The sequence below is a fragment of the Callithrix jacchus genome, chromosome 8 (assembly GCF_049354715.1).
Source record: "Callithrix jacchus isolate 240 chromosome 8, calJac240_pri, whole genome shotgun sequence".
In the NCBI taxonomy this organism is placed as follows: Eukaryota; Metazoa; Chordata; class Mammalia; order Primates; family Cebidae; genus Callithrix; species Callithrix jacchus.
In genome coordinates this window covers 58,983,936-59,008,140 of record NC_133509.1, presented here as the reverse complement: position 1 = coordinate 59,008,140, position 24,205 = coordinate 58,983,936, and the positions used below count along the sequence as shown (strand labels likewise).

Genomic DNA, 24,205 nt, shown 5'->3' with positions numbered 1-24,205 from the left:
GCCATGTTGTTCTGTTAAATGGCTAAACCAAAATCTCTCAAAATGTATAAATAAAGCCCTCATTTATATTGTTTGGCAATTTCTGTGATGCAAATACTCCTACCATGGCTGATTTCAAGTTACCAACGTGATGTCACAGAATGCAAAGTTGGGAAGAGACTGGTACTATTGGCTCTCATAACCTATACAAGCAAGCTCTGGCACACCCCTGGCTGTGATCTCCAGCTTCTTCATCGATATAAAAGAGACAAGATACCCTGCAGGGTCATTATTAAGATTACAGCAATAACTACAAAGTAGTCAAAACAAAGCTTACCCACCCTGGGCGCCTAAATGGTTCCTACACATTACCATTTTAAGCTGGGGCCTTAGGAAGTGGCTTTACACTGCTGAGCACTCCAAGAAGTCAGAGCCTCAGCTTTGAAATTTTGGCAACTAAATTTAATTCCATAGGTATGGTCAAGAATCTGGGGAATTGATTTAGCTAATCAAACTCATAAAAGGCATTTATATAAATCGTAATTCCAATTTACTACTTTGATTTAGTGTTTACATAGAATAATGATTTCCCAAACCTGAATAGGGTCACATGCTCTAATAAAGGATTTGTTTTCATGGCTTAGGAATCTGCTCATACGCAAAGTGCTATAAATGCATAAATGTTAATTATATTTAAATATGGTTAAATAATTATCTTGATTAAAAAATTAAATTGAGGCTGCCCCAGAAATTCCCAAGGCTATGTTCACATTATTATGTTCCTGGCCTGAGAACCAAGACTGCACTGGTCTCCTTGCAGGCAGCTAGTTCTTGCATTGACCCTGTGGAAGACTGAATAGATGGACATGGGTAAGTGGAGAGTATATTAAAGCATCTTTGAGGGAGTACTGCCTGGGGTTTCCCAAACCACAGCTATAATGATAGATTTTAAACTCATTGAGTAAAGAAAAAAAGATGGAGATTACCATTTCCATTTTACTGTTATACAAATTGACACATGAAGAAGTAAGGACATATAAAAAATTACTAGATGAGCTCAGACTAGAATTCAGATTTCTGAAGCATACTTTGGTGCTCTTTCTTCTGTACCTTGGATGATCAGTTGGGCAACACAAAAAGCATGCAGTGCAGGAGAAAAGCACATATGTAGATAAATATCAAAAGACAGTGAGAACTCCTATGACAGAGGTGATGGAAGCATATACAGAATGTTATGGAAACACCATCAAAGGGAAACTAACCAAGTCTGGAAGAGGAGATTGGGTATGGGATGTGGCTGGGAGAGGTTCCAGAGGTGGGGACCTCTGAGCTGAGTTCTTGAAGGATGAGTAAGAATTATCTCAGAAAAAAAGGACATTGCAGGTAGGTTTCATTAAGCAACAGATTCTAAAAATGGTATTAGCACATAGACATTTATTAAGAAATGCTCTTGGGAGGGAAAGGACACAGAATTGGAGTGAAGGAGGAATTGAGCTGCAATACAGTCCAAAGGCCTCAACCTATCCCATGAGAGCTTAGCACTGAGGTGTCCCCTTCGGAGTTTTTCCAAGTAGAAAGGAGGAAGCCTGGCCATTATACCACCTTGTTGATCAGTCACCGAATGAGGGCTGCCCCTGGAAAGAGGTGTGACTTAGGGGTTGCCTTTTTCTTCAAAAGAAGGCTGACAGCTAAGAGCTATTTTCCAGCAGCAGGTGAAATCAGTCCTTCATTCCTGAGGTGAATCTGGACAATAGATCACAGCATCTATCACAAAGGGGTAGCTCTATCTGTTTTCTATACAGAGGAAAGCACTGAAAAAACCATGATGCATGCGGGTGTCGTGCCAGTGGGTCAGTGTTTGTCATGGATGGAATTCCATGGGAAACGCATTCTGAGAGACAGAGATTGCGTATATGTGGTTTATTGAGAGTTGGGGAAATGAAGATGTCCGTATAAATGTATACTGTTGTCCATCCCATGTGAATGTGAAGTTGCTCGTTCTCTTTCCTGACTGGGATAAAAAAGAGCACACTGCCAGATCAAGGGCCACAAAACCTGTGTTAATATGCTATTTAGATAGGAAAGGTACCACATCTCACCCAGCATGGTAGCAGAAATAGGGTCCCACTTCACTGAATTTGCAGTACTAATGCATCTAAGAACTGTCTTTTTTTTTGTCAGAGCCATACTGGTGAATTAAATGGGGTCCATTAACCCTGCATTCTGCAGTCCTTTAAGAGTAGTACTAATCTCTTCCTTGAAAAAGAATATTTTTATTTTCTATCTTGTCTGAAGCAGGGTTAGTTTCAAGGAATCAATGTTAGGGTTCTACCATGTACCATGTATGTGCTGATTATATATTTGGAAAGCAGGGAAATGACCATCAGATGGACAGTGAGAAGGAAGTATCAAAGTTGCCTACAACAGTTCTAGTTTGGCTGGATGGATGAATGGAGGCTAAAAAAAAAATGAGAGCAAATACCGTAAGGAGAACCAGCTTAGAAAAGAAGATGACAGCACATTTTTTAAAAAAATATCATGAGTTTGAGCTTAAAATACTAAATATAGCAATTGGGTTTATGATGATGAATTTGAGCAAGCACCTAATATGGAGAAGGTGACTGAGAAAACGAGAGTGGATGAGACCACCTGAAGCCAATGAATAATATGAGAAAAAAAAGGCCAAGTATGGCACCTGGGAAGAGGAACATTTAAGGGCCAGCAAAAGAAGACCCTCTGAAAGGAGACACATGAAATTATCTGAGGTAGCAAAAGAAGTAATTTGACACAGCCAAGAGAGGAGGGATTTAAATGAGAAATGTCAAATTCTGCAGAGAGGTTCAAAATGTGTTTTTTTGTATTTGGTATTAGGGTCATAATAATTTTTTAAACAATTTAGTATATCTGAAAATGGTTTCATGAGAAAAAGAAAGTCAGATTGTAGTAAAGTGAAGAATTTATGGAAGCGAGAATTTATGGGAGGTCAGCACAAAAACTACCTTAGCCATGAAGAGGGTAGGTAGATAGAGGTGAATGGGCTTCTCTTTAGTTTTTAACATTAATGTTTAACTTTTAATGTTTAAATGTTAACATTTAACATTCAATAACATCGTAAAGGGAAAAATATTGAGGCTCTCTAGATTATCTTCCAGTGAATCAATGAGAAATAGTTCATTACTGCTTCTGAATGAAAAAGTATCACTTTCCATAATGAAGGCATTTAGATGTTCTGCTAGTGAATTGCTCACACTGGCTGAACAGCTGTAGGCTCTTTATCTCTGCTAATGGGGATATTTCAAAGAGCACAGCTTAAGGGAATTTTATGACTGGGCAAATTTTATTCAGTTTTGGGTTTTCTAACTCCTACTCTATTAGAGACTCTTCTTCCTCTCCATCCCTCCTTCCCCAAACCACTCTTCGCTCCCACCTCTGCAGCTAGAAAATACTTGTTTGTCTTGACACAATACTATATACAGTTGGCCCTCCATGTTCCCAGATTCTGTAATGCAGATTCAACCAAATGTGGATCAAAAATGTTCTGGAAAAAAAAAACACTACAGCAATAAAAAATACAAATTTTAAAATATATAGCATAACAACTATTTATACAGCATTTACATTGTATGATGTATTATATGTAATCTAGAGATATTTCAAAGCATAAAGGGGAGATGTGTGTAGGTTATATACAAATGTCATGCCATTTTATATCAGGAACTTGAATATCTGCAGAATTTTATATCCACAGGGGTCCTGGAACCAATCCCCCTTGATATGGAGAGATGACTTATATGTTTGTCTTTTTATATTTTGTACATTTATATTGTTTTTATACATGTAAATTATGTTTATTTACCTGTTGTTAATTTCAGCCAGATCTAACTTACAATTTAGTTGAGATCTAGGAAAGGGAGAGGGCTGGCGATACCTCGTAAAGAGGTTAGCAAGTGCAGACACAGTTATTGATGATGAGTTTGTAGTCCATATCAAGTGGAATGACAGACACACTCTTCCAGCTTCCAGAAGACGGATAGACTGGTAGTGCCAGTCACTTTTCCTTTCCACAATATTCAGCACAATAATCCAATATATAAACTTTTCATACATTTTGCCTTGTGGTACTGCTGCCACTAAGACTGCTGATAATGCTGATGACATTGCAGGAAGATGCATTGATAGCCATTCACTGCTTTTAACTTCTTGCCAGCTTTAATTCCTTTTCTTCTTTAATGTTCATAGTTTTTAGGGCCTGAGATTATGTCCAGCTATTCTCAGGTGTCAGGGACTTGGAAGAGCTTCACTGGTCTTTAGCAAGCAGCAGATCCATACCCTTCCAAACATCCTAAGAATGGTATCTACCCCTAAAAGGCCAACCTGGGGGAGAAATTTCTCCTGGCTGGGATTCCCACAGATTTCTCTGCAAAAGACTTTTTTTCAACTCTCCTCCTTTCGTCACTCATTCACTCACTTATTTATTTATGTAGCAAATATTTATCAAACAGCTATTACTTCCAGGCTCTAGAAAATACAGTCCTTGGAATACAGCAATGAACAAAATAATATGTTTCTGTCCTTATGAAGATCATACCCTAGCCACTTTGCTTAATCTGGTATTGTCTTCCCTCACAAGTACTCCTTTCTTAGGAGAAGAAACATAGTGTTCTAGAAAGCTTCAATATGAAAGGGCTGTACTCTCAAGAATTTTGTGACAATACCTACCATTGTTTGAGCACATATGGAAGCAAAGACAATGGAGCTAAAAAGGATAATGGATGGTGGCATTGGGATAGGAGGGAGACATGAACTAGTGTCAGAGTGTGGGAGAACTGAGAAGTCTATGCTAACCCACCAATCAAACATCTTGGAAAGTAAAATGGTAGAGAAAAATGAGCGATATAACTTGAAAGAGCAAGATTCCTCTTTCTTTGTATTTCTTTTCTATCCTCTTTGTATTTATGTCGTTTGTCTATTTTCTTTTTTTCTCTCTTTTCTTTTTTTTTAATTGCATTTTAGGTTTTGGGGTGCATGTGCAAAACATGCAAGACATTTGCATAAGTACACACATGGCAGTGTGTTTTGCTGCCTTCCTCCCCTTCACTCACATTTGGCATTTCTCCCCAGGCTATCCCTCCCCAGTTCCCCCCTGCCCCCACTGTCCCTCCCCTCTTCCCACTAATAGACCCCAGTATTTGGTACTCCCTTCCCTGTGTCCATGTGTTCTCATTTTTCATCACCCACCTATGAGTGAGGATATGCAGTATTACATTTTCTGTTCTTGTGTCAGTTTGCTGAGAATTATGTTCTCCAGATTCATCCATGTACCTACAAACGACACAAACTCATCATTTTTGATTGCTGCATAATATTCCATGGTGTATATGTGCCACATTTTCCCAATCCAGTCTATCATCAATGAGCATTTGACTTGGTTCCAGGTCTTTGCTATTGTAAACAGTGCTGCAATGAACATTCGTGTACATGTGTCCTTATAGTAGAACGATTTATAGTCTTTTGGATATATACCCAGTAATGGGATTGCTGGGTCAAATGGAATTTCTATTTCTAAGGCCTTGAGGAATCGCCACACTGTCTTCCACAATGGCTGAACTAGTTTACACTCCCACCAACAGTGTAAAAGTGTTCCTATTTCTCCACATCCTCTCCAGCATCTGTTGTCTCCAGATTTTTTAATGATCACCATTCTAACTGGCGTGAGATGGTATCTCAATGTGGTTTTGATTTGCATCTCTCTAATGACCAGTGATGATGAGCATTTTTTCATATGTTTGTTGGCCTCATGTATGTCTTCTTTTGTATAGTGTCTGTTCATATCCTTTGCCCATTTGTAAATGGGCTTGTTTGTTTTTTTCCTGTAAATCTGTTTGAGTTTTTTGTAAATTCTGGATGTCAGCCCTTTGTCAGATGGGTAAACTGCAAAAACTTTTTCCCATTCTGTTGGTTGCCTATTCACTCTAGTGACTGTTTCTTTTGCCGTGCAGAAGCTGTGGAGTTTCATTAGGTGCCATTTATCTATTTTGGCTTTTGTTGCCAATGCTTTTGGTGTTTTGGTCATGAAGTCCTTGCCTACTCCTATGTCCTGAATGGTTTTGCCTAGATTTTCTTCTAGGGTTTTTATGGTGTCAGGTCTTATGTTTAAGTCTTTAATCCATCTGGAGTTAATTTTGGTGTAAGGTGTCAGGAAGGGGGTCAAGTTTCTGCTTTCTGCACATGGCTAGCCAGTTTTCCCAACACCATTTATTAAACAGGGAATTCTTTCCCCATTGCTTGTTTTTGTCAGGTTTATCAAAGATTGTATGGTTGTAGATATGTTGTGTTGCCTCCGATGCCTCTGTTCTGTTCTATGGGTCTATATCTCTGTTTTGGTACCAGTACCATGCTGTTTTGATTACTGTAGCCTTGTAGTATAGTTTGAAATCCGGTAGTGTGATGCCCCCCGCTGTGTTCTTTTTGCTTAGAATTGACTTGGCTATGCGGGCTCTCTTTTGGTTCCATATGAAGTTCATGGTGGTTTTTTCCAGTTCTGTGAAGAAAGTCAATGGTAGCTTGATGGGGATAGTGTTGATTCTGTAAATTACTTTGGGCAGTATAGCTATTTTCACGATATTAATTCTTCCTAACCATGAACATGGAATGCTTCTCCATCTGTTTGTGTACTCTCTTATTTCATTGAGCAGTGTTTTGTGGTTTTCCTTGAAGAGGTCCCTTACGTTCCTTGTGAGTTGTATTCCTAGGTATTTTATTGTTTTTGTAGCAATTGTGAATGGCAGTTCATTCTTTATTTGACTCTCTTTAAGCCTGTTATTGGTGTATACGAATGCTTGTAATTTTTGCACATTGATTTTATATCCTGAGACTTTGCTGAAGTTGCTTATCAGTTTCAGGAGTTTTTGGGCTGAGGCGATGGGGTCTTCTAGGTATACTGTCATGTCGTCTGCAAATAGTGACAATTTGGCTTCCACCTTTCCTATTTGAATACCCTTTATTTCTTTTTCTTGCCTGATTGCTCTGGCTAGAACTTCCAGTACTATATTGAATAGGAGTGGTGAAAGAGGGCATCCTTGTCTAGTGCCAGATTTCAAAGGGAATGCTTCCAGTTTTTGCCGATTCAGTATGATATTGGCTGTTGGTTTGTCGTAAATAGCTTTTATTACTTTGAGATACGTTCCACCGATACTGAGTTTATTGAGAGTTTTTTAGCATAAAGCGATGTTGAATTTTGTCGAATGCCTTCTCTGCATCAATTGAGATAATCATGTGGTTTTTGTTTTGGTTCTGTTTATGTGGTGAATTACGTTTATAGACTTGCATATGTTGAACCAGCCTTGCATTCCCGGGATGAATCCTACTTGATCATGATGGATAAGTTTTTTGATGTGCTGTTGCAATCGGTTTGCCAGTATTTTATTGAAGATTTTTGCATCTATATTCATCATGAATATTGGCCTGAAGTTTTCTTTTCTTGTTGGGTCTCTGCCAGGTTTTGGTATCAGGATGATGTTGGTCTCATAAAATGATTTGGGAAGGATTCCCTCTTTTTGGATTATTTGGAATAGTTTCAGAAGGAATGGCTCCTCTTTGTGTGTCTGGTAGAATTCGGCTGTGAACCCATCTGGACCTGGACCTTTTTTGTGTGGTAGGCTCTTAATTGCTGCCTCGACTTCAGACCTTGTTATTGGTCTATTCATAGTTTCGGCTTTCTCCTGGTTTAGGCTTGGGAGGACACAGGTGTCCAGGAATTTATCTATTTCTTCCAGGTTTACTAGTTTATGTGCATAGAGTTGTTTGTAATATTCTCTGATGATGGTTTGAATTTCTGTGGAGTCTGTGGTGATTTCCCCTTTATCATTTTTTATTGCATCTATTTGGTTGTTCTCTCTTTTCTTTTTTATCAGTCTGGCTAGTGGTCTGTCTATTTTGTTGATCTTTTCAAAAAACCAGCTCTTGGATTTATTGAGTTTTTGAAGGGTTTTTCGTGTCTCTATCTCCTTCAGTTCAGCTCTGATCTTAGTTATTTCTTGTCTTCTGCTAGCTTTTGAGTTTTTTTGATCTTGCTCCTCTAGCTCTTTCAGTATTGATGATAGGGTGTCAATTTTACATTTCTCCACTCTTCTCATATGGGCACTTATTGCTACATATTTTCCTCTAGAGACTGCTTTAAATGTGTCCCAAAGATTCTGGTATGTTGTGTCTTTGTTCTCGTTGGTTTCGAAGAACTTCTTTATTTCTGCCTTCATTTCATTGTTTATCCAGTCAACACTCAAAAGCCAGTTGTTCAGTTTCCATGAAGCTGTGCGGTTCTGGGTTCGTTTCTGAATTCTGAGTTCTAACTTGATTGCACTATGGTCTGAGAGGCTGTTTGTTATGATTTCCATTGTTTTGCATTTGCTGAGGAGTGATTTACTTCCAATTATGTGGTCAATTTTAGAGTAGCTTTGATGTGGTGCTAAGAAGAATGTATATTCTGTGGATTTGGGGTGGAGGGTTCTGTGAATGTCTATCATGTTTGCTTGTCCCAGGTCTGAGTTCAAACCCTGGATATCCTTGTTAATTTTCTGTCTAGTTGATCTGTCTAATATTGACAGTGGAATGTTAAAGTCTCCCACTATTATTGTGTGGGAGTCTAAGTCTCTTTGTAAGTCATTAAGAACTTGCCTTATATATCTGGGTGCTCCTGTATTGGGTTTATACATGTTTAGGATCGCTAGCTCTTCTTGTTGTATCGATCCTTTTTTCATTATGTAATGGCCTTTTTGTCTCTTTTGATCTTTGTTGCTTTAAAGTCTATTTTATCAGAGATGAGAATTGCAACTCCTGCTTTTTTTTGCTCTCCATTTGCTTGGTAAATCTTCCTCCATCCCTTTATTTAGAGTCTTTGTGTATCCTTGCATGTGAGATCAGTTTCCTGGATACAGCTAACTGATGGGTTTTGAATTTTTATCCAATTTGCCAGTCTGTGTCTTTTGATTGGTGCATTTAGCCCATTTACATTTAGGGTTAATATTGTTATGTGTGAATTTGATACTGCCATTTTGATGCTAGCTGGCTGTTTTGCCCGTTAGTTGATGCAGATTCTTCATTATGTTGATGCTCTTTAGCATTTAGTGTGTTTTTGGAATGGCTGGTACTGGTTGTTCCTTTCTATTTGTGGTGCCTCTTTCAGGAGCTCTTGTAAAGCAGGCCTGGTGGTGACAAAACCTCTGAGTACTTGCTTGTTCGCAAAGGATTTTATTTTTCCTTCACTTATGAAGCTCAGTTTGGCTGGATATGAAATTCTGGGTTGAAAGTTCTTTTCTTTAAGGATGTTGAATATTGGCCCCCACTCTCTTCTTGCTTGTAGAGTTTCTGCCGAGAGATCTGCTGTGAGCCTGATGGGCTTCCCTTTGTGGGTGACCCGACCTTTCTCTCTGGCTGCCCTTAGTATTTTCTCCTTCATTTCAACCTTGTTGAATCTGACGATTATGTGCCTTGGGGTTGCTCTTCTTGCGAAGTATCTTTGTGGTGTTCTCTGTATTTCCTGGATTTGATTGTTGGCCTGCTTGCTAGGTGGGGAAATTTTCCTGGATAATATCCTGAAGAGTATTTGCCAGCTTGAATTTGTTCTCTTTGTCCCTTTATGGTACACCTGTCAAACGTAGTTTAGGTCTCTTCACATAGTCCCACATTTCTTGGAGATTTTGTTCATTCCTTTTTGGGTTTTTTTCTCTGATCTTGGTTTCTCATTTTATTTCATTGAGTTGATCTTCGACTTCTGATATTCTTTCTTCTGCTTGATCTATTCGGCTGTTGAAACTTGTGCATGCTTCGCGACGTTCTCGTGTTGTGTTTTTCAGTTCTTTCAATTCATTCATATTTCTCTCTAAGTTATCCATTCTTATTATCATTTTCTTGAATCTTTTTTCAAATCTTTTTTCAAGGTTCTTAGTTTCTTTGCATTGATTTAGAACATGTTATTTTAGCTCACAGAAGTTTCTCATTACCCACCTTCTGAAGTTTGATTCCATCATTTCGTCACAGTCATTCTTTGTCCAGCTTTGTTCCCTTGCTGGTGAGGAGTTTTGTTCCTTTGTAGGAGGTGAGCTGTTCTGGTTTCAGGTGTTTTCCTCCTTTCTGTGCTGGTTTCTTCCCATCTATGTGGATTTATCCACCTGTCGTCTGAGTAGTTGCTGACTTTTCGATTAGGTCTCTGAGTGGATGCCCAGATTGTTGATTATGAGGTATTTCTGTTACTTGGTTTTCCTTCTACCAGTCTAGCCCCTCTGCTGTACAACTGCTGAGGTCCACTCCAGGCCCTGCTTGTCTGGGGTACACCTGTAGCAGCTGCAGAACGGTGAGGGATGCTACCAGTTTCTTATTCTGCTATCTTTGTCCCAGAATGACGCCCACCTAATGTCAGTCTGGTCAGTCCTTTTTGAGGTGACTCTGGATATACAGGGGTCAGGGAGCTGCTTGAGGAGACGGTCTGTACTTTATAGGGGCTCAAGTGCTGAGCTGTGAGCTCCATTGTTCATTCAGGGCTGTTAGGCAGGTGTGTTTAAGTCTGCTGCAGCAGAACTCTTAAAACCCCATTTTTTCCTCAGATGCTCTGGCTCGGGGGGTTGGGGCTTTCTTTATGAGTGTCCGTTGCACTATCCTGCCCAGCTAGGAGGCAGTCTATTTACTATTTGCCTGCCAAGCCTCCGCCCCGCTGATGTGGTGTCCACCCTGTTGCTGCAGGCTCTGCCCTGCAGCTGTGGGCTCTGCCACAGGCTCCGCCCTGCTGCCACTGGCTCCGCCCTGCATCGGAGTCTCTCTGTTATGGCGGGTTGCCTCGGCAACAGCAGGCTGTGTCAGCAATGGGAGTGTACCTCCGTAGGGGTGGATTGCCTCGGTAATGGTGAACGCCCCTCCCCCACCGAGCTGCACCGTCCTGGGTTCAGCTGTGCCCGCAGTGAAACTCTCCACCTGGAGCATTTCTTTTTTTTTTTTTTTCTGGTTCTTTTGTTTGTTTGTTTGTTTGTTAATTTTTTAATTTTTTATTGGATTATAGGTTTTGGGGTACATGAGCAGAGCATGCAAGACAGTTGCGTAGGTACACACATGGCATGTGGGTTAAGTGGAGCATTTCAAATTGCCGTTTTCTTTGTCCCTGTGGGGGTGAAACCCACCAAGCCCGCTTGCCTGCCTCCCTGCCTCAGAACGCCTTTTTTTTTTTAAGTTGAATGGTTTGCTCTCTCCCAGGTGTTTCAGTCGCCCACTGTTAGAGCACCGGGATCTGTGTGATTTCCCGTGCAGCTAGCCACTGCACTGGCTCAAACGCCACTTCCCAGGAATCTCCTGGTCTGGCTCACTATCCAAGTTCCGTTTAATCAGATGGATATGCTAATCTGCCCTCCCAAATCTCAGATTGCCGGTTTAGCAGGGCACCTGGGCCAGTGTGTTTTGTGCAGATTGTTGCGGAGTGCTGCTGCGCTGCGGCGCCGGCTGAAGCAGCCGCAACAGCTGAAATGGCTGTGCTTGCATCTCGTGTCTTTCCTACACCTGGGAATTTCCCCGTTCTTTGGGCAACAAAGATCCTTCTGGAAATGCAGCTTTGACTCACCCTCTGAGCGTTCACTGAGAGCTGCGATCCTGAGTTGTTTTTACTGCGCCATCTTGAATCCCTCATTTGTCTATTTTCTATCCTTATGAAGACTCAATTTCCTTATGCTGTCATAGAATGAATAAAATTATTACTTTTATTTCACACATTATGTGACTGCCTGTGCTTTTGAATGTGACCTGAGGTTTCCAGCTGAACAGTCTTTTTACTGTCCTGGGAGAGCCCATCAGTCTTGCCTCCCCACCTCTGCATAGCTGTCCCAACTCTCTGATGCTGTCCATATGCAAGAGTGCATTCACTGGGGGCACTTGGTCTTACCTGTGAGCCACATCTACCCCAATTAGCAAATATCAGTCCAGAGCAGCCCATTATCTGCCAGTTTCCTTTAATAAAAGATGCCAGGTTGTCTAGTTTCTGCTGAGGTGACCTGTGAATCTCAGCAGCCCACATCATGGGCCTGATCTCACTGCTTTGGAAGGCCTTCCCTTTCTAATACCAACATAGAAGCTGCACAATAAATATATGCTGAATGAACAAATTTTATCTATACTCTCATACTTTCTCTCAGGTAGGAAATCCTTATAACTTTCATTGAAGAAGTACCCAAATAATTGAAAAAGAAGAACAAATCAAAGTTGTTCTTTTAATGTTTCCAACTAGAAGAGAAAAAACACTTATTTTCCACTTCTCTTCCTTTATTCCAGCTATTGACTGGTTCTTAATCTTAAAAAGGCACATTGACTTGTGAGCTCAGGTTATCTTCAGTGCACTAGAGAAAAGAGCAGATGGTTTGCTGGATCTAGGAATTCCCAGTAGTTTATCTCCATTATTCAACAGATCATTAATTTGGAACTTCAAAATCATAACTGAACACTAAGACACCCTTGCCTTTAAAGAGATTGGTAATGATTAGGGTTTCTCACCATCCATGAACATAAAGGATATAAAAGTCTGAGAAGAAAAGATTTCTTTCACTGTTTCAAAGAATTCCAACAAGCACTAGACAAGGATGCCCTCTTTCACCACTCCTATTCAATATAGTACTGGAAGTTCTAGCCAGAGCAATCAGGCAAGAAAAAGAAATAAAGGGTATTCAAATAGGAAAGGTGGAAGCCAAATTGTCTCTATTTGCAGACGACATGATAGTATACCTAGAAGACCCCATTCCCTCAGCCCAAAAACTCCTGAAACTGATAAGCAACTTCAGCAAAGTCTCAGGATATAAAATCAATGTGCAAAAATCACAAGCATTCGTCTACACCAATAAAAGACTTAAAGAAAGCCAAATCAAGAGCGAACTGCCATTCGCAATTGCTAAAAAAGAATAAAATACCTTGGAATACAACTCACAAGGAACGTAAGAGACCTCTTCAAGGAGAACTACAAACCACTGCTCAACGAAATCAGAAAGGACACAAACAGATGGAGAAACATTCCATGTTCATGGTTAGGAAGAATTAATATCATGAAAATGGCTATACTGCCCAAAGTAATTTACAGAATCAATGCTATCCCCATCAAGCTACCATTGACTTTCTTCACAGAACTGGAAAAAACCACCATGAACTTCATATAGAACCAAAAGAGAGCCCGCATAGCCAAGTCAATTCTAAGCAAAAAGAACACAGCGGGGGGCATCACACTACCGGATTTCAAACTATACTACAAGGCTACAGTAATCAAAACAGCATGGTACTGGTACCAAAACAGAGATATAGACCCATAGAACAGAACAGAGGCATCGGAGGCAACACAACATACATACAACTATACAATCTTTGATAAACCTGACAAAAACAAGCAATGGGGAAAGGATTCCATGTTTAACAAATGGTGTTGGGAAAACTGGCTAGCCATGTGCAGAAAGCAGAAACTGGACCCCTTCCTGACACCTTACACTAAAATTAACTCCAGATGGATTAAAGACTTAAACATAAGACCTGGCACCATAAAAGCCCTAGAAGGAAATCTAGGCAAAACTATCCAGGACATAGGAGTAGGCAAGGACTTCATGAACAAAACACCAAAAGCATTGGCAACAAAAGCCAAAATAGACAAATGGGACCTAATGAAACTCCACAGCTTCTGCACGGCAAAAGAAACAGTCACTAGAGTGGATCGGCAACCAACAGAATGGGAAAAAATTTTCGCAGTCTACCCATCTGACAAAGGGCTGATATCCAGAATTTACAAAGAACTCAAACAGATTTACAGGAAAAAAACAAACAAGCCCATTCAAAAGTGGGCAAAGGATATGAACAGATACTTTACGAAAGAAGACATATATGAGGCCAACAATCATATGAAAAAATGCTCATCGTCACTTGTCATCAGAGAGATGCAAATCAAAACCACATTGAGATACCATCTCACGCCAGTTAGAATGGCGATCATTAAAAAATCTGGAGACAACAGATGCTGGAGAGGATGTGGAGAAAAAGGAACACTTTTACACTGTTGGTGGGAGTGTAAATTAGTTCAACCATTGTGGAAGACAGTGTGGCGATTCCTCAAGGCCTTAGAAATAGAAATTCCATTTGACCCAGCAATCCCATTACTGGGTATATATCCAAAAGACTATAAATCATTCTACTATAAGGACACATGTACACGAATGTTCATTGCAGCACTGTTTACAATAGCAAAGACCTGGAATCAACCCAAATGCCCATTGATGATAGACTGGATTGGGAAAATGTGGCACATATACACCATGGAATATTATGCAGCAATCAGAAATGATGAGTTCGTGTCGTTTGTAGGGACATGGATGAATCTGGAGAACATCATCCTCAGCAAACTGACACAAGAACAGAAAATGAAACACCGCATATTCTCACTTATAGGTGGGTGATTAAAAATGAGAACATATGGACACAGAAAGGGGAGTACTAAACAATGGGGTCTATTGGGGGGAAAAGGGGAGGGCCAGTGGGAGGGGGAGGTGGGGAGGGATAGCCTGGGGAGAAATGCCAAATGTGGGTGAAGGGGAGAAGAAAAGCAAAGCACACTGCCATGTGTGTACCTACGCAACTGTCTTGCATGCTCTGCTCATGTACCCCAAAACCTATAATCCAATAAAAAATTTAAAAAAAAAAAAAAGTAAATGGTCTGAGTTTTAAACTGAAAAAAAAAAAAAATAATTCCGACAATATAATGAGAGTAGGATAATGGGATGGACATACTCTTCCACCCCCAGACTCCTAGAAGATAAGACAAGGAAGCCTTTCTTAGCCAGGGATGTTTTTCTTGGATTCTAAGCAGTACTTAGAATTCTCGTCTGACAGTGCTACAATGTGTAGCACATTGTTGTCCAGAAGGGATTTTAGTGATCATCTTGGCAACTTCAGTTTTCATAAATCTGAAATTCTAAAACCACTGAACAACTCTGATACAAAACACAAGAAATATAACAAGTAGTTTTAAATGCATGGTTGGATTCAGAAGAAAGTAGGGGTATTTCAAGGAATCAGAGATGAACAGGCTGCTACAAGTGGAGCTGCAAGCCAAGACAGGATCCCATTTCGGGAACCAAGTGGTTTGGGTGTGAATGAACAGCAGTGCTGAAGGAAGGAGTCAAGGCCTTGAGCCACGAAAATGGAGTAATGAAAGGCCCAACAGAAATTCAGGTCCCTCAAAGGCCTATGCCTAGAAAAAGGCAAAATAGAAAAAAAAAATCATCTCAACAGCAAAGGGAAATAAGAAAGCTGGCCTATCTTGACATGAATTCTAGTTGGAAATTTTGTAAAATGTTTTCTGTAAGAAACTGTAACTTTAAGCCTAACTTCATGTCGGTTCGGCATTCTTATTTACTACCTGCAAGATCCAGGAAACCCCTATAGAAATCTTTCTTTATCCATTTCTGGACAAGTAAATAATCCACACTCAAGTTACTATCATAACCTGAGTTAGCAATTAATACCTGATTTAGGAAATGGTGGTTGTTGATAAAACACTGTAGTTTTACTTATAGAATGTTTATTTTATGAATCTATAAGTCTTTATATCTACCTGCCTATCTCAGTAGGCCTGTACAAAATTTATCTAGAACGTAACCTGAGTTAGTAATTAACCCCTGATTTAGGAAAAACTGATTGTTGATGAGCACACTGTAGTTTTATTTGTAGACTGCATATTTATCTGTCTTTACATATACCTACCTACCTCAGGAGGCCTATACAAAATTCATCTAGAATGTAACTGAGTCCTTCCAAGCAGCTCCTTTACTATCATCCTAAAATATGAGGTAGGTAACATTTCTGTTATGGAGAAATACTTGAAATTGGGTGACTCCAGCCAACTCTGTATATGGATTCCTGCCTGGTGCTTTGAGCAAGACTAGTCTTGATTATGCAGACCAGGTTAAGGAGTGTTCTAATAAATGAGAGCTCTTTGAACATTCAGGAGCCTCATGCCCACCTCCAAGTCCACTGAGTGCTTAAAATGAGCATGGCTTTTCCCTGAAATGTCTTTGTTTAGACCACACAAGTTTCCCATACTCTGCCTCTTCAATTCTTGAGCTGCCTCTAGGTCCCCACCTCCTCTCTTCTTCCTGTACCTTGCATGCAAATCTGAAATCTCAGCTTCAACCCAGATCATTCCAGTCATCACTACTCACCCTGGGGGTAGTTTGTCCTGTGTCAACTCCATTAAGTCACCTCCTAAGATGCCCGTTCTTGTATGTTTCTGGTTGAGAGTTGGCCCAGAGAGTACCTGTATGGAATATAGACGGCAAAAGTGAGGCAGCTGTGGTTCCTGGCTGAAGGTCATCAACGTTAGATGCAGTGTCCAAAAAAATGCCAAGGTGCCAGTGGGCTCCAGCTTGTCTTCACCCTCCTCCTCTATGCTTCCAGTCCTTCTTTCCGACTATTCATCCTGCTGACCAAGGAGAGCCCCGGGACCTACCTCAGATGCTTGCCGGCAGTCTTGCAGAGGCACAGCCACCCACAGAGGCCTCCTGTGACACTCGTCTGCAAAGTCCCATCTTGGAGGCTGGATATGCTTGACTTCTCAGTCACACTGGATTTTGACTACTTTGATCCTCCCACTTCCCTCCTGCACTGTCACCTCCACAGCTCCTCTCATAATTGAGCCAGGTCTAATTCCTGTAAGAAACCCCTTATCTCATGACAAATAGTGATTCTGTTTCCCTGATTGACCATGATTGTGATTCACCCTGTTATCTGGTTCCCCAGAGGCCTGTCATAAAGGACAGGATGATAAATATTTGTTATATCAGGATTCAACCCTGGCAACTTTTTTCCCTGACCATGGAGTGGCATGAAATCAGACAGAAAAGATGAAGTGACCCTTATCCTAAAGAAAGCATATTGGCTGCTGTGGTCTATACAGCTCATTGGCTCATTTACTGGCTCAGAACATCATTGCCACATTCGGCCTCTTCTGTGATGCCCCTCATGTCATGGAATGCTCAGATTCACAGGCTCCATGCCACGGCAGGATTGCCAAGCAGTGTCACTCTCCCTGTTTCACTCTATCTTTTGCCCACCCCCATTCGTGTGCTTTGCATTCCTTTTTCTCCCACGCATGGAGCCAGCAGAAATAGCATCCTTCTCACATGCTGAAGTGGAACTCCGAAAAGAACCGTTTCCGAGTTGTCACTTTTAAAGATGTCTTGCTGGCATTGCAGAGCAGCACATCAGCTAAAAAGTGGGTAACCTTCATCTTGGCACACATTTCTCACTCAGCAAGCACACCCCAGCAGTTCCCACTTGGAGTTTTTTATGGAACAATTTTGTAGAATTTCCATTTATTACACATTTAATTGCCTTTTAATTGGTGCAGCTGTCTTCGGCATGCTTGAGGCATATCGGAACTATTTTCCTCAGAACCCATTTCAGTCTTGCTTCTTGCCCTGGATTACATTATTGTCAGTCAAAACTTTGTGCTTGGGCCTCCCAAGTTTAATCAAAGACTTACTGTCTAGTACAAAAGCTTCTGATGTTCATAATTTATATAGGCAGTGGGGAAAGAACAGTACTAAAAACTGGAGGTAATCTCTAGACTAAAACTATCATTTTAATGTACCAAGTCCATGTCAACATGCAAATAATCATCAGTGGGTCTTGGAGTTCAGCAACATAAACTCCAATTCTAAATCTATTATTATCAAGCCATGTGTCACAGTAAGTGGTTTAGCTTTCTGGACCAAGGAAGTTAGGTTGTAAAGGTCCTGTCTGAATTTAATGTTCTGTTTATCTAATTATGACTTGTCAAAAGACCCTTATGATTTGTATTATATAGTTGAAACATTTTTAACATCAAGAACATAGCTTTTAAATGTTGTGTTTAGCCCATTCAAAAGTGGGCAAAGAATATGAACAGGCACTTTACAAAAGAAGACATACATGAGGTCAACAAACATATGAAAAAATGCTCATCATCACTGGTCATTAGAGAAATGCAAATCAAAACTACATTGAGATACCATCTCACGCCAGTTAGAACGGTGATCATTAAAAAATCTGGAGATAACAGATGCTGGAAAGGATGTGAAGAAATAGGAACACTTTTACACTGCTGGTGGGAGTGTAAATTAGTTCAACCATTGTGGAAGACAGCGTGGCGCTTCCTCAAGGACCTAGAAATAGAAATTCCATTTGACCCAGCAATCCCATTACTGGGTATATATCCAAAGGATTATAAATCGTTCTACTATAAGGACACATGCACACGAATGTTCATTGCAGCACTGTTTACAATAGCAAAGACCTGGAACCAACCCAAATGCCCATTGATGATAGACTGGACAGGGAAAATGTGGCACATATACATTGTGGAATATTATGCAGCCATCAAAAACAATGAGTTCGTGTCCTTTGTAGGGACATGGATGAACCTGGAGAACATCATTCTCAGCAAACTGACACAAGAACAGAAAATGAAATACCGCATGTTCTCACTCATAGGCAGGTGTTGAACAATGAGAACACATGGAAACAGGGAGGGGAGCACTACACACTGGGGTCTGTTGGGGGTAATAGGGGAGGGACGGGGGGGAGTTGGGGAGAGATAGCATGGGGAGAAATGCCAGATATAGGTGAAGGGGCGGAAGGCAGCAAATTACACTGCCATGTGTGTACCTATGCAACTATCTTGCATGTTCTTCACATGTACCCCAAAACCTAAAATGCAATAAATGAATAAATAAATAAATGTTGTGTTTGGATTATTTTACTTTTGGCATGGATAGGCTCTCCAGATACTTGCTTTTTGATTTATTTACTTCAGTATTTATTACACTAACGAAGACGATGATAGGGCTGGCTTAGGAGGTCTACATTTAGGTTGGGAGTATCTCAGAGCCTTGGTTTTCACACTTGTGACCCTAGAGTAATATCTACCTCATAGGTAGATAAATGAAGATAATGATCACAGAAATTCTTTATAAACTGAAAGATGTTGTATAAATTCATGTAGTCATTATTTTAATAAGAAGTATACCCCCAGGTGATATGAAGACTTCCTTCTGAAAAAAAAAAAATACAGATTACAGAACAACCCAGTTATTCCAGGATTGATTACTCACTCAATTACTCAGGATGCTTTTTGACTCTGAACTCTTGCCCTGCTCTTTAGCATCTCTATCCAGAGTGAACATAGATGAGGAAATCTAGCCAGTTCAGTTTGCTCCTTAAATACTGGTTAATGCTTTGGTATGAGAAAAAGATGCAAACAAGGAGCTGGGAACGATGTAAACCCCGGCCCCCCACCACCACCGTAATGTTCTTTGTTGGAGTCTACCACTGAGGGGCACCCACCTGGGACATGCAGGCAGGAGAGTTGAGGCCTCACTCAGGGTGGAGAGCTGAGGAATGACAGGGGCAACCAGACACAGACAGAATGACAGTTATAGCCTCTCTCAGCGAGCTTTGGATGTGTTTCACTCTCAACATCACTCAGACTGAGATCTTTGATGGAGGTACCCCAGAAACTGCCAGGAATTTTAGTGACTTCTGGTGAGCTCATGAGGAGCACCCAGTCCAGAGCTTCAGGCTGAGATTTGAGGAATGGTTTCTCTGATTCTTGGCTCCCCCAGCTCCTCCAGCAGTTGCATAAGCCCCTAGTTCTCTACAGGAAAACTTGTAATTCCTAGGATGCATATCATGGCTTCTATTTTGCAGACTGAATCCTATTTGATGTAAACCCCTCTCTTGTCACCAATGCCATGTATGGCAAAAATATGTTAAGCACTTACTATAAGCTATTATGAACCAGTCACTTTACTAAGTGCTTTACATGTATTATCTCACTTACTTCTCATCATAACCTTTCAGGATCAATCCTATTACTTCCTCCACTTTACAGATAAAGAGACTGAGTCTTAGAGAGGTTAAGTAACTTGCCCAAGGCCACACAGTAAGATTTGTAGTGTCACAGGCCTTAAGAACCACAATATCTTTATGAAATTAGCCAGTAGGATAATGTTCTTCCAGGATAATACATTTTGAGAGCCCAGTGGGAAACTAAAGTGAATCAGCATCTCCCCAAAACCACAGCCATTCTATCCTAGTGAGGCTCCAAAATACCACCATGACAGTCAGAGTGATCAGAGATCTAAAGTCACTAGTGAAACTAGGAACACAGAAGGGAAGTGTTTAGTGCCAATGGGCATTGTTAAAATATCAGAACTCGTTCTGAGTCACAGGTAGGGCCAGAGCAATGGTGGTGATGGCAGTGATTGTCGTCTCTTCAAGAAGCTATGAAAGAGGGTCTGAAATTCTCAGCCAGTTACCTTTCCTACTGAACTAAGACCTACATTCTCTTATCTGACCACAAAGTTAGGATTCAGAAACAGCTTTTCACTCCAAAGAGATACTGACTCGAGCCTCATGATGTTAACTGAGCAGGGCCCCATGTGGACATTGCTGTGATTAAAAAGCTCAGCTGTAGTTACAGGGGCTTTGGTAATTGACACCGTTTCATCAATTTCATCAAATGAATATGTATTCCTTCCTACAGGAACTTCAGATATGACTATTACAAGGTTGGCTTGAAGGAAGAGGAAGGAATATAGAAGAAACAAGCCAAAGAACCACTTTTATAGTAAATGTGAATCTTACCACACAAACTACAATCTGCAAGAAATGTCACATATTTTTTAACAAAGCTGACTTTGAGATCTCCATCCCTCTGAATTGATGGGAAATTCAATTTTAGTCATTGTTTGAGTTTTCTCTCCTCTGTATCATCTCCCCAAGATATACAAAAGTCCTGAAGTTCCTCTGCAGAACAGGCTATTTCGGAAGGCCTCCAGCAATTGGTCCCTGGTCATATTTCACGCTCCCATAGCTCCATGAAGATGGGAGACTCGCTGCAACATCATACATGTATTTAGGAACGTTGGCACCTGCAAGCCCTGTGTCTGCAGTGTGCCTCCTGGAAAACACAAGCCATTCCTCACTGAGGACCTTCTCTCTTCCTGGAATGGTTTAAAGGAGTGGGGCTCTGTCCTTGGTAATTTTCATCATGAGCCTCTTATCATTACCGTGGCAGCTGAGAAGTCGCTTCTGCAGGGAGGCCTTTCCTGACCATCTACTACATCATTCCCATTCCTAGCATATGCATGATTATCTTTAAAGTGTTTATTTCTATCTAAATTAATGTGGTTCATTGATTTTAATTATTCATTTCCCACCCTTTTTTTAGCTCCTCCCCATATTAATAATAACATTAAACATTTATTGAAAGTCTACTGTAAGCCAGTATGAATCCAAGAGATTTACAACTGGACTCCTTTAATGCTCAAAATAAGCCTGTGATATGGGTTCCATTTCATGAAGCCCATTTTAAGCAAGTGAGAGGCAGAGGCTCAGAAGGTTAAATAAGTTATTGAAGGCAATGCAGCCAGAATGACTGAGGCGAGATTTAAGCCCAGAGTGTTCATCTAGCGTTATACTGCTTAACTACCATGTCATTCAGCATTTCCCCAGTTATTGTCACCCAGGATTTTTGCTCTTAATTACTAATTACTAATTGACACCCTTTCCTCAATTTTCTCAAATGAATATATATTCCTTCCTAGAGGATATAAGAATATACCCAACATTCCCTTTCTTCCCTACATTCTTTCTTCCTTTTTTCAGTATTTATTTAGCTATAACTTGAATTTGCTAACTTATTTTCTCATTCTACATTTATAACCCTTGGTTTTAATTTTTCTTCTTGTTGGAGTAATTATTTTAATAAATTTTCAGGCAGTATTTTATATGTTAAAACTTCTGGTGCCTGGTATACCTAAGGATATCTTTATTTCACCATCACTTTTAAATGATTAGTTCAAACAAATCCAGACTTTTATATCTAACCAAACATCTTGATTTGTTTGAACCAACAGCCATTAACCAAAAAATAAAAAAATAAATTCTAGATTCCAAGTTCCGTTTCTTTTTAATACGTGAAAAATCATCAGTTGTGCTATATTCCGGGTTATTGAATCTTCTGATGTCAATATGATTATTTTTCCTTTGAAGATGATCTGCTTTTTTTCTACCCAAAAGGTTTTAGAATTTTTTCTTTGTCCTTTGTGTTCCTCTTCTAAATGTGCGTGTATTTTAAAAATCTATCTGTTTAGCACTCTACAAGACCTTTCAGCCTGCGATATTAACATATTCTATTTAAGCTTTCTGTTGCAGTATAATAAACATGCCAGAACTTGGTGGCTTAACAAGCAACTTTTTTCTTAACTTGTGATTCTATGGGTTAGCAATTTGGGCTGGGTTCTGCTGGTGGCTCTTCACAGTCAGCTGCTTGTCAGTTAAATGGCTCTGCGTCTAGCGTCAATTGGCAATCAGCAAAGAGTAGAAGAATGAAGATTAGTGGGCTATATGTTTCTCATCATCCATTTGGCTAGCTTGGGCTCACTCACAGTGCGGCTCAGCTTCAGAAAGCAACAAAAGATGGTAAGTCCCAGTGCGCCGCACTTTTCAAATCTCCGCTTGCATCAATTTCACTCTTTTCTCATTCTCTAAAACAAGTCACTTGGCTAAGCCTAGAATACAGTTTGAGAGAAGACTATCAAAGGGCACGGGTCTAGGGAGGTGAAACGTTGTGGGGGCCACTTTTGCAAAGGCTACACATTATTCTTTAATTCTGAAAAAAATCTTGATGACTTTTCCAAATATTTTCTCACCTACACTTACTTTTACGCTCTCCCTCTGAGATCCCCAACATACAAATATTAACTTCTATTTTTCTTCTTCATCTCTCTTCACTTTTACTTGGATAGTTTAACTGTTTTAATCTCTGTGGGAGGGTTCTTGGCCTGGTTTTTTATTTTATGTGTTCATTTCATGACTACGTGCATTCTGTTTTGTTCTCAAGTGGTCTGTTCAGTTCCTTATGTTAACAATTATATTTTTCATTCCTAGCATCTTCAGTCAGTTTTTCTCTGACTGTTCCTGCTTCCTGTCTCCAGAATTCTCCCTTACCCTAGTATAGGATCTTATACCCTATTATCCTAATATACAGTACTTCCTATACTTATTTTAAATTTGATTCTGTCTGATTTATTAAGTCTGAGTCTTTGCTTTGTGGTTTCTCTTTGTTGCTTTTCTTTGAGGGTACAAATACATTGTCACCTTTTCCTCTAAGACTCATATTACCCAGAGAATATCAACTGTCTTGGCTGATAGTGGGTATATGGAAGAAAGGGTCTTTTCTCAGGGTCCAAGGCTTAGGTCCTTGCTTATGCCTCCCCAGGGAGCTGGCATGGTGAAAAAGAAATCTCTGAGCATCATTTCCTACATACTCCCCAACTCCCAAATAAGTTACTTTATCCCTCAAACTACATCCTCCAGTTAGTTTTCAGAATAGTAGCTAAGACCACTTGAGCCCTTAGCATGTATCAGTTTCAGTTTTAAGTACTTTTATATTTATTGCATCTTTTAAACCATGTAAAAGGTGGGTAATATTATGTCCACTTTAGAGATGAGAAACAGAGATAGAGAGAAAGTAAGTTACTTCCCTGAAGTCACAGAGAGGTAAATGATGGGGACATGATTAAAACCAGTCTGGCTTCAGAGCCCATGCTTTTAATCTATGGAGTAGGGAGGGCTGGAGAAAGAGGGACCTGAGAATATCAACTGCCTTAGCTGATAGTGGGTATATGAAAGAGGATCCCTCTTTCTCCAGCCCTTCCCATTCCATAACATAAAGATTAAGAGTATGGGTTCTGAAGGCATCAGGCCTTCTGCCTGCCCCAGTTTTATCTGCTCTCCACCCAGGTGGGCTCCAGCACTGCCCTGATGTTACCCTGAAGCTTCTAGCTGCTGCTGAGCCAGCAAGGCTGTTTTTCTGCCAGGCAAGAAATTTTCTGCTTGTAGCAATGTGAGAGAATGCTCAAGATATAACTAGAAAACTCTTTTCTGTAGTCTGTTTCCAATCTTGGCACTAGATCCTCTACCCCCTCTCCACACTCACTGCCCCCATCCCTGCCCCATCATTGCATACCCTGAGACCCAATCACCATCTGCCTCACCAGTAGCTTTTCACCTTTTGTGGGGTTTTTATGCCACGTTATTAGAAGCATCCCACTTGTTTATGTGACATCTTTGGGGTTGGTTCAGAGGAATGAGCCAGCATCTCATATTAGGTCACCATCTAGGC

The 24,205-nt window shown here is 40.4% G+C and overlaps 1 long non-coding RNA gene across 2 annotated transcripts in view; it reads right to left on the bottom strand.

Moving 5' to 3' along the window:
- Positions 1-24,205, bottom strand: part of LOC144577376 (uncharacterized) — a 47,661-nt gene that overhangs the window by 10,535 nt on the left and 12,921 nt on the right. Inside the window, exons 1-2 of one of the 2 annotated variants that reach the window (XR_013521124.1) lie at positions 16,484-16,672; positions 16,197-16,291 (exon numbers count right to left, since the gene is read on the bottom strand). This is a non-coding gene — a long non-coding RNA (uncharacterized LOC144577376). Of the gene's footprint in view, positions 1-16,196; positions 16,292-16,483; positions 16,673-24,205 lie in introns of those variants that run through there. The other variant, XR_013521123.1, reaches the window with a different exon arrangement.